A 14,980-nucleotide genomic window follows, 5' to 3' on the forward strand; every position below is an offset into this window, starting at 1 on the left:
ATCTGCTCTGACATCTCTGAAAAAAGCAAAATATAAATGATAGTTAATTAAAATTTTCTCAGCATAGTGTGCTTTGTGTAGTTTAATTATGGGGTTACCATTATGTATTGTTAATAAGATTATATTGTGTGTATATGAAGAATGAATGGAAGAAATGGCATTACAATTAGTACTATTATTATGGGGTGGGGTCTGGAGTGGAGTGTATGACAAGACTTCTTTACATTTGATAAAGGCTCAATCCACCACCTGATCCCAGCATAATCAGTTGGGTTGTGTGTTTATCAACAATTTAGTCAAATTGGCTGCTATAGTTGCAAAGATAGGAATGAATTTTCAGTAATATCATATCATTCCCAAAAGCCTTTGGAGCTGTTTCCTTGTTTGTGGGGGGTTTATATCTTGTACAGCCTCCATCTTGGAGGACATTGGGTTCATGCATCCACCTCCCTTGCAGTACCCCAACTACTATACTTTCTTCTGACCTATTATGCACTTTTTTAGGGTTAGCCGTTAGACCCGCTTCCTTAAAGACCTACAAACTACTTGTAAGTGCTGCAAATGATCTTCCCAACTAGCTGAAAAGATGACCACATCATCATCTATTAGAAAGGCTTTTGCAAAGGTTTAGTGTGGTCTAAGTCAGAGGTTCTCAACACACGGTATAAGTACCTCTAATCTATGTGAACTGCTGGTGGGGTGTATGCAGCACTGTGTGGGTCTCCCACCCTCCTTCCTCAGCCCCCGGGTTAGTGGCAGTAATCCTAGATGCTACCTGCCGCTAACCTGGAAGAAAGGAGCTGAGGCTGGTGCAAGCAGCAGGTGGAAGATGCTGTTTGAGCCAGTGAACATGTCAAGAGTGAAAGAAAGAGGGGGAGATCAAGCAATGGTGAAAAGTAGGGAGTGCACATTGGGTACTTCTCTCCTCATTGGCAGCATCCTTCACAACTCACTGCTCTGCAGGGGTGGGGCCTTCCTCTCTGCTGGTATTGTCTACTTCCTTTTCTGCACAGGCTGGAAATTGGGTGAAGGCTGCCGTTGCTGCTGCCATTGGAAGGGGAAGAAGTTTGGATGCTGACTCCAGGAACCCCCCCCCCCCCTTATGGGCTGCACCTAGGGCGGACTGCTCCCCCACCTCCACAGTGCCTGAATCGGTGAGTCTGATTTTTATTAAAAACAAATCGATTTAAATCAATTCAGCCAAACTGAATCGGCAAATTGATTCGAACAGCACTAGGGGCCAGAGACAGAATTTGAGACAGGGCAGAGATGTGGATAAACTTTGTTCCTGTTTCAGTCTCTACTTGCTGTACATCATTTCTCCCTCTCTTTTCCTTTATCCAACGTTTAAAAATTCCCCTTTCTTCCCCCCTCCCATCTATTCAGCATCTCTCCATTCTTTTTCTCCCAGGTCCTACCCTCCCTGTTACTGTTTTTTTCCTGATTGGGCGGTTCAGTACTACAAGCAAAGACGCGCGGGACTGTTCCTCCGCACGCGCCATCGCAACCTCAGGTCGGCTCTCCTGTCTCTTCGGCGCAGGAAGCTTACATCAGAGCAGAGGGGCGGTAGCAACAGTATTAAAGGCAGCACGTGCAGGAACATGGTCTCCCGCGTCTTGTACTTTGCTTGTAGCACTGAACCGTCTGACCCGGGGGGGAAAAAAAGCAACAGGGTGAGCGGGAGGGAGGAAAGGAGAGATGCTGAAAATCGGGAATGGGTAGAGAAGAAGAGACGGCGAGCTATTCCTTTTACTAAAAACCCCTGCATGCCCAGATTCCTATTCACCCGGTGTTTTGGAATGTTACGTTTATCGATCACTCGCTACGTCATTGGTGCGCTTTGCACTTGCGTGGCCGCGGGAATGAAGGGAGTGCTGTGAGTGGCTGTGCGGCATGAAGCACTGGGGTAGCGAGTGACGTCCTGCACTGGGGGGTGGAGCTGAGGGCGGATCTGTGACTGGTGCTGGGAGGTAGGTGCAGCTGTCGTCTTTTTTTGTCTTTCTTTCTGGGCGGGAGTCGGTGTTAGGGTTCTTGTGGGGGGAAAAAGGGAAGAAGCTGCAGCGGCCCTCCGAGAGGGGGTGGGGGCGACGCAGGCACCGGGGAAAAGTAATCACAGGAGAGAGGCCCGGAGAGCCCAGGGCCGGCTGTGTTTTGTTCATATACCCACGTCCTAAGGAGGAAAGGGGGCATAAATCTTATTTACTGATTTCTCGGAGACTGTTGGAGTTAGCGTAGAAGCCAGTGCCAGGAATGGTGAGAGTATGGCTATAATTTCGTGGGTATTTAAAGTTCTGTTTCGGCCTGTACACGAGAATCGAAAGACACTAGATTCTATATAGTCGAGGTGCAGAAAGTGATGAGTGAAATTAGGTTTTCATTTCTGAAACAGTGGATTTAAGACTAAGGGCTCCTTTTACTAAGGTGCGCTAGCATTTTTTCCGCACGCAGGAAATTACTGTGCTTTATGTGGCTAGAACTAATGCAAACTCAATGCTGGCGTTAAGGTCTGGCATGCGCTATTCACGCTGGCAAGCCCTAACACAGCTTAGTAAAAGGAGCCCTAAATTATTAACATGGAGATTTCACACATAAAGAGAAGTCAAACTGCAAGCCTCTTAATCACCAAAGTTCTAGGTATTTAGGGGTCCTTTTATTAAGCTGGCATAGAAGCCTTAGTGAGCCCTTAGGTGTTTTGTTTTTCCCCCCCACTTGATTAGGCCATTTTTACTGCAGCATAAAATAGTCTTATTTTCAATTTTTACATTAATGGCCATGTGCTAATGTACATAAATATTTCTTATTCCAAGTAATAAATGTTCATTGTAATATATGATTCAACCACTCTTAATAGCTACAAGTTTCATAATTTTACTAAAGTTTCGGACCTCAGAAACACCACTCATCCTCTAATATTTATCATAGCGATAAGCTTGATGTGGAGGTAAGATCTCCCAAAATGCTTCTGTTTCACAGGCTACTGCTGATGAGGGCATGGGGGACATTGCGAATGCGGATACAGTTGATGATGAGTCTCTCACTGTTCCCTTATTGTCTCAGGATGCACCCACCTGGTCGGGGGATGCAGGGCTCTAGTCAGGCGCTTTGGAGCCCATACTGGCTCTTGAACATCCCCTGGTTATGTGCTTATTCTAATCTACAACTCTACTGGATCTCATTTCCGAATCCTGAAGACCTGAATTTGGACTCCCAGCCTGTTCCTTCTCCTGCCTCTCTAATGATTGGTATGAGAGTTCAGTCATGGAGCAATGGGATGCTCTAGAGGGGTCTCTCAAGGTGGCAAGAGCTATGATTTGGCTGTATCCCATGGCACAGGAGCACCATCAGCTGTTTACTCTGCCCAAGGTGGATTCCTTTGCGCAGGTTATAAAACGTACCTCCCAAGGTGAGGATGGCGTGGTGCTCAAGGATATGCAAGATCGTCAAATAGACGTGGTCCTCAAGAAACTTGTTTGAGTTGTTATCTTTAGAAATCAAGGCAGCCTCTGTGGCATCCTTTGTGACCTGCGCTTGGCTGTCCAGGCTGCAGATGGTAGATCAAGATGGCGATGAGCCCGTGCACCAGCTCCTCTTATCAGGAGTTAATAGGTAGATGCTCTGTACAACATTATTTGTGTCTTTAGAGTAGGCTTACTTGATTTCTGCTCAAAGAATGTTAAGGATTTGGCAATGGGCTGGTGATTCTACCTCTAAAGCAACTCTTAGCAGACTCCCTTTCTAAGGGCAGTTATTCGGGAAAGGACTTTATAATCTCATGACCTGTATAGTGGATCTTCGACACAAAGCCTTGACTGACTGCAGACCCAGAGCATCTAGAGGCACTGGGCACACTAATTTTCATGGCTCCAGGAAGTCTAGATAGTATTCTGGAGTCATGTCCCAGAGTTACAGGCAGAGATTTTCCAGGTCCAGATGCAACTAGTCCTCGGTTCCCTCAGCTGCTCCCTCTTCCAAGAAGATGCAGTGACACTAGGTCGGGGGCTGGCTCTCAGATTTTGTACAGGCATGGGCTCATTTTGTCTGATCGCTAGGTTCTGGATATCATGCAGAGTGGCTTTAAGCTGGAATTCGCTCGGCCTCTAACAGATTGATTTGTGGACTCTCCTGGAAAAAGCAACCCAAGTGCAAGCCACTATGAGAAGTTTGTTAGACATTCAGGCTATAGAGCCTGTGCTGCCCAAAGACTTGGGCTCAGGCAGATACTCCATATACTTCATCGTGTCAAAGAAAGGCTTCAACAATTGGAGACCCATTCTGGACCTTACGTGAATGCAGCACTCAGGGTCCTGTGTTTTCGCCTGGAGACGGTTCGATCAGTCATAGTGGCGATGACTTGGAGGAAGTGACGTCATCCTAGTGTATGGCTGCCTGATTTGTGAGCTCCGTAGGGGCAGAGGAGAAAAAGGGCTTTAAAGCTTCCAGCGCGGTTCCGTTTTCGTTGCCGAGATTGCTCTTTTGTTGCCGTGGAAATGGCGACACGGAAGAAACTGGACAAGTTTAAATACTTTGGCGAGGCTGGAGAAAAATCGGTGGGTGAGGCGCAGGGAGGAGCGGGAGACATGCACAAAATGGCGGCGGGGCCCGCGATGCCGGCGGAGTCGGCCGAGGCTGGGAACGAGGAGCTTCCGGTGGAGCCTGGTGGGACAGCGCATAAATCATTTCAAATATGGTTTCGTGAGCTGAAGGAAGAAATGGTAGGAGTACGAGTGGATGTGAAAGCAGCATTAGCAGAACTTCGGGCGGATGTGGGAGAGCTGGGGGCCCGAGTATCGGCTTCAGAGGACCACGTGGAAGCGCTGTCTGCATCGGTATCGGGGGTCCAGGAGTCAACGGCTCTCCTCCGAGTTGCAGGATTTATAGGCGCAGGTGGAAGATCTTGAGAATAGATCGCGCCGCTGTAATCTGCGATTCAAAGGAATACCGGAGGGGGCTGGCGTATCGCGACTGCAAGCATGTGGTGAGAGAGTTTTGTCGTAGCCTGCTTGGAATGGATGGTGCTGAGGTACCTGGCGAGATTCAACTACAGAGGGCACATCGGAGCTTGGGTCCAGTGAGAGGTCCTGGCTTTAAGGATATCATTGCCTGCTTTGCAGATTATGCCCTCAAAGAGCAGGTTTTGCAGATGGCAAGGCGCCATCCCCATTTCCGTTGGAACTTGTACAAAATACCGTTGGAACTTATACAAAATACCGCCGTGAAACTAATTTACAAAGCTAAAAAATATGATCATGTTACCCCGCTGTTGATTAAATCCCATTGGCTTCCTATAAGCCATCGTATCACCTTTAAATTACTGTTTTTGGTGTTCAAAGCTTTAAGTTTTAATGAACCCCAATTCATTAACAGATGGCTTATCCCATATAGTACAACACGTTCACTTCGTTCATCTTCATTTAACCTTCTTACAGTGCCTTCTATTAAAATGATAGGAACTAGAAGACAAGACATGTTCTCAGTTATGGCCCCTCATTCTTGGAATCTTTTACCACAATATATTAGAGAACTAAAAGACCTAACACTGTTTAAAAAAATGTTAAAAACCTTTCTCTTTAAAGATGCGTACGGATCTTAGGACAAATAAAAATTGATTATCTTTTAACCATTACCGAGTTTTCTATTTTTTTATTTTTTTAAAACAGCCAATATAACCTACCTTTTGTTTTTCCCTTTTATGTTTTTTCCTCTCTTCTATCAAAAATTGTAACTATTCCCCCTCTTAACCACACATGTCTTGTATGTTTTACCCACAAATTATTTTAAACTTATGTTTACACTCAGTTTGTTAAGTGTGTTAAATTTTAACTAACAACAAATTTGTTTTTATGTCACCATTAATATTGTACTTGTTTCATTTATTAATACATGTTATTTTATTGTACATCGCCTAGCAATTTAAATAGGCGATTCATCAAGAATAAATAAACTTGAAACTTGAATGAGCTGGAGGTGGGAGTATACCAAGATTTGGCCTGGTCTACACTACAGAAGCGTAGAGCATTTAAAGAGGTCACCCCAAGCGCTGCGGGATGGGGGACACAAGTATCGCTGGCTTTTCCCCTTTGGAGTCTGGATTACAGTTAATGGGAGGACTCGGAGAGTGACTACTGTAATGGAAGCCTGGTCTGCTATGAAAGAGCTGGGTTGCGTGAACATTCCTGAGCCTGTGCCCGCGCCGGAATCAGCTAGTACATCAGGACTAAATGGAGCTTGGTCCACTGTTTTGAGCTCTGGAAAGCGTACGGCTAAAATGGGAACCTGATGTTCAGACTATACTACTTTGCTGATTGTTTGAACTGTTTGACTGGGAGCTTCACTGGGTGGTGTGATGACTCCGGTCTTATTTTTGTATTGGACTTTGCAATTGTTACTGTTTCTTACTAGCCCTTTTTTGTTGCTTGTCCTGCTGTAACATAAGAACATAAGCAGTGCCTCTGCCGGGTCAGACCAGAGGTCCATCCCGCCCAGCAGTCCGCCCCCGCGGCGGCCCAACAGGTCATGACCTGCCTTAATCACCAGAAGGGGCCCCCTTGCCCCCTAGGTTTCTCATCGAAGTCCTATCTTCCCATCAATGTCCTAACCCTCCGGCCTTGCACCTGCACGACCTGGTGAGCTGTCTATACTTATGCAACACCCCAGCACCTCCCTCAGTACCCCACGATCCCCTTTTCCCTCAGGAATCTGTCCAATCCCTGTTTGAATCCCTGTACTGTACTCTGCCGGATCACTTCCTCCGGGAGCGCATTCCATTTGTCCACGACCCTTTGGGTGAAGAAAAACTTCCTTGCATTTGATTTGAACCTATCTCCCTTCAGTTTCTCTGAGTGCCCCCTCGTACCTGTCGTCCCTTTTAGTCTGAAGAACCTGTCCACCCTCTCTATGCCCCTAAGTATTTTGAAGGTCTCTATCATATCCCCCCTGAGCCTCCTCTTTTCCAGAGAGAAGAGCCCCAGTTTATCCAGCCTCTCAGCATATGGGCAGTTTTCCAGCCCTCTTACCAGTTTCGTTGCCCTCCTTTGGACTCTCTCAAGAACTGCCATGTCCTTCTTGAGGTGCGGCGACCAATATTGAACACAGTATTCCAGATGTGGGCGCACCATCGCTCGATACAGCGGCATGATGACTTCCCGCTCCTGGTTGATATGCCCCTCTTGATGATGCCCAGCATCCTGTTGGCTTTCTTCGAGGCTGCTGCACACTGTGCGGATGGTTTCATGGATGGATCCACTAGCACACCCAAGTCTCTCTCAAGTCCGGTGTCTTCCAGCAATCTCCCCCCCATTTTATACTCGAACAACGGGTTCTTTTTCCCTATGTGCATGACCTTGCATTTATCTACGTTAAAGCGCATTTGCCATTTGTTTGCCCAGTCCTCCAGCTTATCGAGGTCCCTTTGCAGTTCCTCATACTCCTCCCTGGTCCTAACTCTGGCGCAGAGCTTGGTATCGTCTGCAAATTTTATAACCTCACACTTTGCCTCCGTTTCCAGGTCATTGATAAATATGTTGAAGAGTAGCGGCCCCAGCACCGATCCCTGCGGCACACCGCTCGTGACTCCCCGCCAGTCAGAATATTGGCCCTTTACTCCGACCCTCTGTAGTCTACCTGACAGCCAGTGCTTGATCCATCTGTGTACATCCCCGCCCACCCCATGGTTCCACAGCTTCCTAAGCAGCCTTTCATGTGGCACCTTGTCAAAGGCCTTTTGAAAATCGAGGTAAATGATGTCTATGGGCTCCCCTTTGTCCTACCTGACTGCTTATTCCCTCAAAGAAGTACAGAAGGTTTGTCAGGCACGACCTTCCCTTACAGAATCCGTGCTGGCTTGTCCGCAGTAGGCCATTTTTCTCGATGTGCTCGCAAATGCTGTCCTTGATCATTGCTTCCACCATCTTCCCTATAACTGAAATCAGGCTCACCGGCCTGTAGTTCCCGGGGTCACCTCTCGATCCCTTCTTAAAGATAGGTGTGACATTCGCCAGTTTCCAGTCCTCTGGTACCTCTCCAGTTTTCAAGGATAGGTTGCAAACATGCTGGATTGCGCCCGCTATTTCCTGACTTAGTTCCTTTAGAACCCTTGGGTGGATCCCGTCCGGTCCCGGTGATTTGCCGCTTTTCAGTCTGTCAATCTGCTTGAGGACATCCTCCCGACTTACCTCTATATGCCCCAATCTTTTGGCCTGCTCCCCACTAATGAGCTCCTCTGAGTCCGGTATATTGGACGTGTCCTCGCTCGTGAAGACCGACGAGAAGAACGTGTTCAACCTCTCAGCTACCTCTTTATTCTCCTTAATCACTCCCTTCCTATCCCCATCGTCCAATGGCCCCACCTCCTCTCTCACTGGTTGCTTCCCCTTTACGTAACTGAAGAATGCCTTGAAGTTTTTCGCCTCCCTGGCCAGCCCCTCCTCGTATTTCCCTTTTGCTTTTCTAATCTCTCGGTGGCATTCCTTTTGGCATTTCCTGTGCTCCTGGTGATTTTCCTCCGTTGGATCCCTTTTCCATTTCCGGAAGGACACTTTCTTGTCACTGATTACCTTCTTTACTTCATGTGTCATCCAAACCGGGTCTTTTGACCGCTTGTTCTTGCGGCCTTTCCTGAAACTGGGGATGTACAGTTTTTGCGCTTCCTGCAGTGTGTCCCTGAGAAGGGTCCAGGCGCTCCCTACAGTCTCCATCCTAAAGCCGTTCCTGAGCTTCCTCCCCACCATTTTCCTCATAGCAACATAGTTCCCTTTCCTGAAGTTGAGCGCAGTCGTTGCGGTCCTCCCCACTATGGGTGACCCCCTTTCTAATGTGAATCTGATCACGTTGTGATCACTGTTGCCTAGTGTTCCTCCCACTTCTACCCCTCTTGCAGGCCCCCCTAATCCGTTAAGGATGAGGTCAAGAGTAGCATCCCCTCGCGTCGGTTCCTTGACTAGTTGCTCCATGAAGCAGTCCCTCACAGCTTCTACGAATCCTGCTTCCCTCGTGGAGTTGGAGTGTCCCGTACTCCAGTCTATCCCCGGGTAGTTGAAGTCCCCCATCACTGTTACACTTCCAGTCCTGCATTCCTGTCTCAGTTCTGCTTCCAAGTCTTGTCCTATTGTTTCTGACGCACCAGGCGGGCGATAATACAGCCCCAGCTTTATGTCTGCACTCTTCTTTCCCGGCAATTTGACCCATAGCGATTCTAGCTCCTCTGCCTTTGTTGCCGTATCGATCCCAATCGAGTAGATATAGTCCTTTATATACAGCGCTATGCCTCCCCCCTTCTTGTGGGTCCTGTCCCTCCTGTAGAGCTTGTACCCTGGCAGCGCCACATCCCATTGATTTTCCTCTGTCCACCAGGTTTCTGTAATTCCTATTATATCCAGGTCCTCCCCCTTGGCCATGACTTCCAGTTCACCCATCTTAGCCATGAGGCTTCTTGCATTTGCGTATAAGCACTGTAGGTCCCGGTGTTTGTCCTCCACCTCTGCCTTTACCTGGGCCGCCTTCCCTTGGGTCTCGGGCCGTTTTCCCGCTCCCGGTGCCTCTGCTGTGCCCTCCGCCTTTACCCTCGCAACTCTCTTCCTCCCCATGTCCCCTCCACCCCACCTCCCCGCTTTTCCTCGGGGAGTACCAGCCCCCTCCTGTGCTATCGTTCCCTGGGCCTTGGTTTGTTCCCCCTTGCCTTGTGTCTCCCCTTTGCCCTGTGGCTCCGCCTTATTGCCTTCTGTTTGCACCCTGGTGCCATCTTGTCCTCCTGAATCCCCTGTTTTCCCCTTCCCCTTAGACTTCTCCCAGCAAGTTGCTGTTACCTGGTGTTTCCCTCGCTGTCTGATCGCGAGTTCCATCGGACCCCCGTCCTCCTCCCTGCAGTCAGCCCATTCAGCATCTTTTCTTGATACTGCTGTCCGAAGCGTCATCAGGTCAGCTGTCGGCTTTCCCCCTCTCTGTAGTGTAAAGCCCTCTCGATCTCCTTCTTGGTTTTGTTTTAGAATTCAGGGGAGCAGCTTGGGCTAGTCACCTGGGGTAACTTTCACTTTCTGCGGACTGGCTGGTCCTTCGTTGAGGGGGTCAGCTTCTGGCAGGGGAGGGGGTGGGGGGGGTTCAGGGGGGGAATGCACGTAAACTTCTAACTATAGGATCATGGAATGTGAATGGCTTGAACAGTCCAGGTAAACGCAGTATAGTGTATAGTGTATAGTGTATCGTGAATTGCATCACTTACAGTGGGACATTTGCATGCTTCAGGAGACCCATTTGCGGCCCAGACATGTGGGAGTCTTGAGGTCATCTAGGTTTGAGCATATCTGGACTCATCAAAGTGCGATGTCTGTTAAAAAAGTGGGAGGGCTGGCTATTCTTATCCGACAGGGTTTGGGTTTTACAGTTCAGAAGGTTTATAGAGATTCTTGGGGGAGATGCTTGGCGCTGCAGAGCTCCTTGCAGGGCTGTCTCGTCACTGTGATTAATATTTATGGTCCTAATGAGGGTCAGGCAGCTTTCTATGCCTCTCTTAAGGAAGATTTGGTAAATTTTGTGGCGGGATCAATATATCTGGGAGGGGATTTTAACCTTACTCCTGATGTACTGCTTGATCACTCTCAGGGAGGACTTCGGCCATCAACATGAGCCTCTCGTAAGGCCTTTCTTGCTTTGATGTCCTCCCTGGGCTTGATTGACAGTTGGTGCTTGCTTCACCCAACTCAGAGGTCGTATACCCACTACTCTTCTGCTCACTGCTCCTATGATAGGATTGATGGTCTTTGGACTCATCGTAATCAGTGGGGGGGAATCAGGGCAGCCGAAATTGAAGCTATACATATCTCTGATCATGCACCTGTTTGGATAGCTTGTGAAGGCTACTGGGATGTGGGGAACCACCGGGCCTTTTGGAGGCTTAATGAATCGTTGTTACAGCGTACGGAGGTGGCTAGCATAGTGGCGATGACTTCAGAAACGGTAACTCTAGGAGAGTTCCTGGCCTCTAGATCTGATGGATGCCTACTTGCATATTCCCATTTTCCCAGACCACTTAAAGTTCCTAAGATATCATGTCCTGGAACAGCATTACCAGTTTTTGGCTCTGCCTTTTGACCTGGCGACAGCTCTCCGCACATTCACCAACGTGATGGTGGTGGTGGCGGCAGCCGTTTCTGTCTTCCAGAGGCATGCAGAAAATGTGCCCTCCTGATCAAGCCAGCTCCATCAGTATGGGACTATCTTCAAGCCTAGGTTCTATTGCAGCTATGATAGATGTGGTTCCTTGAGCGAGGGTCCACATGCGTCCTTTCCATTCTGGTTCTTAGTCAGTGTAGCATTGAAAGTGCCACACTTTTGCATGGAGACTGTTCGTTCAGTCATAGTGGTGTTGGCACTGGGGAATTTCTGGCCTCTGAATTTGATGGAGGCCTACCTGCACATTCCCATTTTTCCAGAACACAGAAAGTTCCTGAAATTTCATGTCCTGAAAAACCACTACCAGTTCTCGGCTCTTCCTTTTGGACTGATAACAGCTCCTTGCACCTTTTCCAAGGTGATACTGGTGATAGTTGTCCATATATGCAAGATGGGCTTATGCATACATCCATACCTAAACGACTGGCTGATCAGAGCTTTGTCATTTCCGGAAGGAGAACAGGCAGTGGCCCATGTCGTGCAGAGCCTAGGTTGGATCGTGAATTTCCGAAAGAGCCAACTGGTTTTGACCCAATCCTTGGAATACCTGGGAGACATCTTCAACATAGCAGAAGGTCATGTCTACCTTTCAGAAGCATGCAGACAGAAGTTTGCACCCAGATAATGAGCTTGTTGGCTAAACCAGCTCTGTTCGCATGGCAATACCTCCAAGTGCTAAGCTCCATGGCAGCCACAATAGAGGTGGTCCCGTGGACGAAGGCTCACATGCGTCATAAGAACATAAGAATTGCCACTGCTGGGTCATACCAGTGGTCCATCGTGCCCAGCAGTCCGCTCTCGTGGAGGCCCCTAGGTCAAAGACCAGTGCCCTAACTGAGACCAGCCCTATCTGCGTACGTTCTGATTCAGCAGGAACTTGTCTAACTTGAATCCCTGGAGGGTGTTTTCACCTATAATAGCCTCTGGAAAAGCATTCCAGTTTTCTACCACTCTGGGTGAAGAAGAACTTCCTTACGTTTGTACGGAATCTATCCCCTTTTAACTTTAGAGAGTGCCCTCTCGTTCTCTCTACCTTGAAGAGGGTGAACAACCTGTCTCTATTTACTAAGTCTATTCCCGTCATTATCTTGAATGTTTCGATCATATCCCCTATCAGTCTCCTCTTTTCAAGGGAGAAGAGGCCTCTTCAGATTGCGTTGCTATCAAGCTAGTGTCTTCAGTCAGACCCTCTGTAGATTTCTCTGCCTTGGGCTTCGGAAGTCAGGGCCAATATGAGTTAGTGGATCCTTCTACAGAAATTATCAAGGGGCATGCCCTTCAGAATTGTGTCATGAGTAATTGGTTTGGTCTTGAAATACCATGGGGCCTTGGGAACTACTTGCTTAATAGACTGGTTCCGGGAGCACTTGAAGCAGCAATGTCTTATTTAATATTGTCTTAATGCAGCAAGGCTTATTCTATCTACTGTCAGGAAATTGGAGACTGTTCCACCTGCTTATAAATGTACTAGTCTTTAAGCCCGTTACATTAACAGATGGTAGAATATATGTTTGTCTGTCTTTCTTTATTTCTGTCTCTCTCTGCCGCTGTCTTTCTTTCTGTCTCTCTCCCTGCCCCTGTCTCTTTCTTCTTTTCTTTCTGTCTTCCTCCCTTCCACTATCTGTCTTTCTTTCTATCTGTCTCTCTCCCTGCCCCCTATGCAGCAGCATTTCTCTCCCTCCCTCCACTTCCCTGTGCAGTTGCTACATCAGCATTCCCTATCCCTCCATTTCCCTGTGCTGCAGCATTTCCCTCACACCCCACTTCCCTGTGCAGCATTTTCCTCCCCCACCCCCCACTTCCCTGTGGTCTCTCTGTATGTTTGTTTTGGTGTTTGTCTCTTTGGCTGCTGTATGTGTGTTTTGTTTTATTTCTGTGTGTTGGCAGTTTAACTTGGGCTGGAGACCGGTTGTTGAGGGGTCAGTATTATCCAATCCGTGGTGATACTGCAAGGGCCCAGTACTAGATTGCCTTTCACTACCATCCCAGCGAAACACAACTGGTGGGTCAACTGTTGTGGAGAGAATAACCGGTCCTGGGGAACCGGCGGAGGAAGCAGCCAAGAGCTACCTGCAGCCGCCATCCAGGATCTTCCCGCACATATCACCGACCGGCAGGGAGCTGAGGATGAGCGTCCGGACCTCCGAGCGGCCTCCGGAACCGTCCGGCAGCTCTGACCTGGCCGATGTTGCTCCGGCCTGGCAGCCTCCCGGGGGTGAAGCTGCCGGGCGCCCTAAGGCAGCTCCTGGACGTAGCGCGGCGCTGCCCTCCTGGCACGGTCGGTCGACGCTGAGCCGCTGGGGGCAGATAACCGAGCGTCCGTGTATGGACTATGCGAGGCGGGCGGCTACACGGATCACCGGGGACTGCTGGAGCTGGAGCTGCTGTGCGAGCTGACGGAGGGGGTGGCGGCGGCGGGTGTGCCGTGCGAGCTGATGGAGGGGATGGCGGCGAGTGGACAGTGGTGCTGCTGCTGGTGTCGGAGCTTCGTGCTGGTCTGCGTCTTTCAGGACTTTAAAAACTTACCAAGACCGCGAGAGAGGAGCCTGCACGGACCGAATAGGCAGAGCCCCGACCAGTTTAACTTTCCGGCAGCTCCTCTCACGATTGCCGCCTTCTCCAACGCAGGAGCCCGAGCCCCGACCAGCCTGGCGGCTCCTCTCACGCTAGCTTTAGGGCCTATGAGCTAATAGATGCTAGTGCTAACGCCCGATGCGTGGTAAGCGCGCATGCGCACTCTTGTGGCCACATCCCGACAGATCAGATTTCAGGGAGCACGGCTTAAGAATGCGCATGCGCGCTTAGCATTTTATTATTATAGATTACAAAACTTTGATTTATAGCTGATATGGAAAAGTTCACAGCACAGCATAACAAGACCCTGTTTAAATGGGAGCACATCCTTTGTTATTTATTGCTCATACCCCCGCCCCCCCCCTTTTTTTTGAAGCCACGTTACAGTTTTTTTATTGCAGGCTGCGGTGGTAAAGGCTCTGATGCTCTCAGAATTTCTATGAGTCTGAGCTTTTACTGCCGTGGCCTGTGATAAAAAAACCCTAATGTGGCTTCATAAAAAGGGAGAGTTTGTTTATGGATATTCATTGCTTATGTTTTTTAATTGCATAGTCTGGTTGAGGAAGGAGGGGATTTTTGGTTGGGGAGGGTCAAACAAGCAAAGGTTTTTTTTTAATATAAAATACTAATTTTTATACTGCGACTAGACATATATATTGCTGTACAAATTATATGCAGGAGTAGAACGACAATTATCCGGATGTCCAATTATCTGGATTGCTTCTGGGGTCTCACTTTATATTTGAATTCTCCCCCCCGATGTACCATTCCTGTCACCCTCCCTCCTCTGCTTCTGCCGCCGCTGTCATAAACAGCCCAGCCGCCTCCCATCCCCCTAAAAACCGGGAGACTTTTCCCCACTGTCAGCATGCCCCCTACAAGAGAAGAGAGCATTCCCTCTCCCCAAACAGACACCATCAACTCCCCTCCCAGACACAAAGGACTTACCTTGTTTCCCTGATGGTCTAGCTTCATGCTGGGGCAGGACTTCCACTGGAAGTCTCGGCAGCTATTTTTGTCTCTGAAATAACATGGGCAGGAGCAAGTGAGAATCGCTGTTTCCCCAGTGCGCCGTTAGACCACTAGGGAAACAAGGTAGGCCTGGGATCTTTCTTCTGGGTTCAGGAGGGGGTGTCTGTTAAGGGAGGAAGGTGACTTGATGCCTTTTCTCTGGGGGGGGGGGGGGTGCAGATGTTATTTTTTAACAGTTATTATTTTTTTAAAAAGTCCAATCATCTGGATT

General features: G+C 48.7%; 1 protein-coding gene across 4 annotated transcripts in view; it reads left to right on the top strand.

Moving 5' to 3' along the window:
• Positions 1-1,691: 1,691 nt before the first annotated feature.
• Positions 1,692-14,980, top strand: part of PJA2 (praja ring finger ubiquitin ligase 2) — a 162,632-nt gene continuing 149,343 nt past the window's right edge. For 2 of the 4 annotated variants that reach the window (XM_033929140.1, XM_033929143.1), the window contains exon 1: positions 1,692-1,970. The gene's annotated coding sequence lies outside the window, so the exon portion shown is untranslated. Of the gene's footprint in view, positions 1,971-2,062; positions 2,254-14,980 lie in introns of those variants that run through there. The other 2 variants (XM_033929141.1, XM_033929144.1) reach the window with 1 other exon arrangement.

The sequence above is a fragment of the Geotrypetes seraphini genome, chromosome 1 (assembly GCF_902459505.1).
Source record: "Geotrypetes seraphini chromosome 1, aGeoSer1.1, whole genome shotgun sequence".
NCBI classification, from domain to species: domain Eukaryota; kingdom Metazoa; phylum Chordata; class Amphibia; order Gymnophiona; family Dermophiidae; genus Geotrypetes; species Geotrypetes seraphini.